A 5,238-nucleotide genomic window follows, 5' to 3' on the forward strand; every position below is an offset into this window, starting at 1 on the left:
CAGGCTACAATGGGTTAAAGCTCTGGAGGCCAGAAGGAAAGTAGAGTGATTACACTCATTCTCAAACTGGGCGCAATGTGGACAGTATTCCAAGTGTGCCTTCAAATAATATTGGTCTGTGGGTTTTGTTGTTTATTGGGTCAGAGGTGGGCCCCAAGGTTCAGTTACACCATTAGGTGTAAGTGATCACCATTCTTTGTTACACCATGATTTTCCTAAATGTATGTTGTATATGTAAATGTATATTCCAGTTCAGTCTTGTTTATATAATTCTGCACAACTTGGTTTATCTTTCTTCCCATGTTTAACTGCAGTCAACCTGCCATCCAAGCCGAGGCCAAACACATCATAGCACTGAGGTGGTCAACCAAGGTTGCAGATAGGGATGAGTTCCATGACGTGTCCATCAAGACCAGAGGAGGCTGCTGCGGACAGCTCCCCTGCGAGAAACCTTGCTACGCCCAGTATAGGCACACAACTCTAATTTCACTGCATGTTTTAGTATTTCTATGCATGCAACCTATAAATCCTTTAAATCTTGCAATTGATGTAGACTTGTAAGTCATCTGTAAGCAACTAATACGTTATTCTAACCTCACATTGATACACATTTTGTGCACTTCAGATCAATTTCCTGTATTTTGTTCTTGCTCTTTCCCTGCAGAAACACAATTGAACAGATTTAATAAATGTTCGTCTTTGTCAATAATTGTATCTTCTTTTCAGCATGAACTGAGCCAAGTTAACTTTCTAGTCAAAGTATCTATTGGAGGCATAAATAACAAGAGGAAGACTAGCCATCAATAATTACAATATTTACAAGCAGTGAAAGAGGCACATACTATCCACATATGCCACATATTTGTTACAGTGAAGAAGTTGTGATGCTGTACATGTTTACTCCATCTACAGGCTGCTATAGACTGTTAGTTTTCCACAAAGAAGCCTAGAGTCGAGACCTTTGTTCAATCTTCTGACATGCTCTTACTCTTGACAAATGGGTACTATATCAGCTTTAATGAATCCTAAAATTGTCCAGCACGTATGAATTGGACGTTGTATCTTGGAGTAAATAAGCTACTATGCAGATTTAAAGATCAATGTGAGCTGAAAGAATTTTTTCATCCCTGTGCAAGAGGCCAGGAAGGTTTGTCAAAGGTTGGAGTAAGTCTCTTTTTTTCGTGACTAGATATAGCGATTAGTCCAGTGTTTCTCAACAGGGGTGCCGGAGAAAAGTGGCTGATAAATAAATTATGTAATATAAGATATATTTGTCTAAATTGATAAGTTAATGCTAGTCAGTGGAATCTTTCATCTGCCATTTACACACAATTAAGTAAATTTAGGTCACCCCAGTAAGCTGCAACTTAAAACGTAGGTCGTGTGACCAAATTTGTTACTTTTCTTAGCTTGTGTGGTATCGGATGCGATGCTTGTTGGTTTGGGGTGCCTTGAAATTTTTCATGAATTGGAAGGGTGCCTCGCCTAAAAAAAGGCTGCGAAACACTGGATTAGTCGACTATTAAATGTATCGTTAGTTGCAGCCCTAGTAGGTTCTATGAATACCATCAATACAATATAGCTGGTATGCTACAACTGCTGATAATTAGAGGTGCTTAACTCGAATCTTTGAGGCGTCCGGATTGATTGGATCATTCCAAGGAGAGTATCCGGATTAGACGGATCACACGGATCACTTATTTAAAATAGGCCTAAATAAAAATAAATAATAATAATGTATTTTTTAAAACGTTTCTGCCGTTAAATAGCTATGCCTTTGTTGTTCCATTTATCAATTCATGTTGATAAATCAAAGAGTAAGACGGTTTGATCAACAAAACTCACTTTATGAATGTCACAGTTCCTAAACTCATGCTGCGATCTGACCCACCTCTCCTCACTAAACATGCAACCACAACTCGAACAGCCTTTGGCAGCAGTGAAACGGCATGTTCCTGATTTTGCAATAAATAGGCTAATGTGTGTTGTTTGTATTTAAGAAGACTAAAAGTCAAATATTTGGGAGCAGAAGTCTAGTTGAGCAGGGATGGTCAGGAGGCGAGCAGCAGATGACCACTCGCGTCCGCTGCAGAGTTGCCTTGCGACTCGCACACTCGTGGCAAAAACGAAACTTAAGCGTTGATCCGATCCGTAGGGGATTCGCTGCTACCAACAACTCAGTCAGGATTCGTCTCGCCGAGGGCGCCGCTGCTGAGTGACTCGGAGGAGGGGAGTGACAGCAGTGGCTTTAAAGACTGTAGCCTACGCTGGAACGCAGTGAGTGATAGAGTCACGTCTGTAGACTATAATTTCCCTAAGAGTAGCCTACAGAGTGAGATGTTAAAGCGTTGGCAGAGCACTGTTAACATTTAGAAATGTAGAGCTCAACAGAGTCAGAAGCACAAACATAGGGAGCGGGGACCCGCGACTCAATTGGCCACAACAGGCTGGACGGATCAAACAGGCTCGATGAATGACGAGGCGGGAGTTGGTTCCGTTTTACTCAGTGAATGTTCGTGACTGAACAGCATACTAGGGAGATTAGAGAATGGCTGTTGTAGTCAACTAAAGAGGATATATTCCGGTTTCACAATTTCTCGCGCTGTAACTGCCATTTTGTTGACATATTAATGAAATGCCGTCTGACCCGCCTTTGGCGGATCAATGCACGACAGCCATCCGGTCTGTTCGGATGAGGTCTTTACCCGGCTCTCCAACCGGATCGTCCGGGTTTTATATCATCTCTACTGATAATAATTTGCCCCTGTAGGGCCTAGGGGCCTACAGTATTTTCACTTCGATAAACCCTTAACTGTCACTGTAAGGGTTAGATAATCATTATTGGTCAACTGTTAAACAATTGAGACATATATTGTTATATTATAATAATAATAATAATAATAACAACTTGGTTTTATATAGCGCCTTTCAAGGATGGATAAGTGTTTCGGTCACAGAGTCGGAGAGTGAGGGCCGGAGTCTGGAGATGTTCTTGAGATAGAAAAAGGCAGATTTGGTGATGTTTTTGATGTGAGACTGGAATGAGAGGGAAGGGTCAAGTTATTATGTGTAACAATTTTGAGTAACAGTGTCTACAAAAGGGAGTGTGTCTATGTTCACACAGCCCATCCCACATCACAAACACTGAAAACAAAAAAGGGGAAAGAAAATAGACTGAATTGTCCCGCAGGGCAATGGTACTGTTCCACCCAAAAACCTTTCCCTAACCTCATTGAAATCGTGCCTAACAGTCAGTTAACACCAGCCATACCTACCTCTAAACCACAATGTAATGACCTCTAACCATGCTCTACTCATAATAGTAGAGATGGACTTAACTAAACCACAACCAGGGTGGAATCATGCTTAAACCCACGTCAGTTCACAATAACAATACAATACAAGATAACCTCTGTGAAAGCTATATGGGACTAATGGGATGTGGGAGCATATAGGGCCGACCCCATGTCACATGTAATAGAAGTTACCACTTTGTGGCCATGGTATGTCAGAAACGTAAAAGTAACATGATGCATCTGAAGTTGGTTTTGTTGCTGTTCCTGTCAGCATTCTGCCGTGGTCTGTGGGGCATTCTCGTGCAGTCACTTCTTTGGTAGGTGCTCGGCTTTGCCATCAGTTCATCCGTCCCAGTCCCAGTCCCAGTCCCATCTTCACTGTAAAAAGAAAAAAAAAGCTTTTGGTCAAGAAAACCAATGGCAGCAGCAGCAGTAGCAGCTAGCGAAAGAGAGACGGGCAGTAATCAGTTGCCTGGAATAGACGTACACACAGAGTATGTGCTACAATGTTACCTAATGTTACCCAAGCTATTAGGCCCTAGTATGTTCACACACATCGCTACCACAGCGAAGTCAGATTGTTTCGACGAAGCAACTAGTTCTACATCTCGGTTAATTTACATGAATGCACAGATTTTTCAAGAATGGCTGGGCTTGGGCACTCGATCATTACACTATCCACTTGCACGTCAAATGCACACGTCTCATCCTTGCTCAACAACATATCACATCATGGGCTTTTAGTGAAACAACAAAAAACAGATGAATATACTATCTGCCATAGCCCATTATATCTCAACAGTAGCACAACCACTATCTGAGCACACAGTAAGCTAGCTGGTAGACAGCTGCTTGCTAAGGTTAGCCATTCCGTTCAAATTGAACTTGCTTAACCTAGGTCAAAACATTAACCATGTGTAAATTTACACATTTTTATAAAAATGGACTTACCAGTTGAAATGTTGAACGCGGTGAATGAATGCTGGCGGATCACCTTTTACCTCACCGAGCTGGGTGATTCACGTTACATACACAGGAACGTCCGACAAAATCTTTCCTATGATCAGCTCTACGCTCGATCTGTTTTGACTTGATAGGCAGTGCAACCAATCAGATTTTAGGATACGCCCACAGACTTTGATGGGTGAGTTTGACAGATACAATTATTTCATAATGTGCTGTAACACACGGGCCATGAAATAATTAAATGAATATAATTCAATAATTACTTAAATGGTGAAAGGAGTTCTTTAAATACTTTTCTACTTTAAATAAATTAATGACACATTTAAATAATTATTTGTTGGCATATTTATTTAATTAAGCGTGGCTCATTTAGCGTTCCATAGCTGGTTTGGGAGGCTTTGATATTGCAAGCCATGAGGAGGAGAGAGATAGGAGAGGCAGAGCCAGGCTTGAGGGCGGCGATGACTTCTGGTCACGTTTCCAGAGACAGGTCCTATTTCAAAATCAACCAATCAAGTCAACATTATTATATAAGGCGTTCCTATTCAATCGATTCACTTCAGATAAGACAGACTCACAACTCAACAAAATGGTAATTTCCTTTCATATTTAGGTGATGGAGCCTAATCTAGATGGCCTGCTGAACAGCCTGGACAGAAGGTTTGAGAACCTAGACATACTGGGTGCCTTCCACATATTTGGACTTGCACTTCAAGCCTCCAAATACTTTCACGGAAACTCCTGCCTCACCAACCAGAAAATGTGATTCTCCAGGAATGGGAATCATTTAAACAGCACTTGGTTGTTGGAGCTTTTCAGGTAGAAGAGATGAGAATGCCCAGTTGCCCTACTAAACAAAATCCACCAGTTTTCACAATGTAAGGGAAATTATCTGTCTGTCTGTCTGTGTGTGTGTGTGTGTGTGTGTGTGTGTGTGTCTCTCTCTCTCTCTCTCTCTCTCTCTCTCTCTCTCTCT

The sequence above is a fragment of the Engraulis encrasicolus genome, chromosome 18 (genome assembly GCF_034702125.1).
Source record: "Engraulis encrasicolus isolate BLACKSEA-1 chromosome 18, IST_EnEncr_1.0, whole genome shotgun sequence".
NCBI classification, from domain to species: Eukaryota; Metazoa; Chordata; class Actinopteri; order Clupeiformes; family Engraulidae; genus Engraulis; species Engraulis encrasicolus.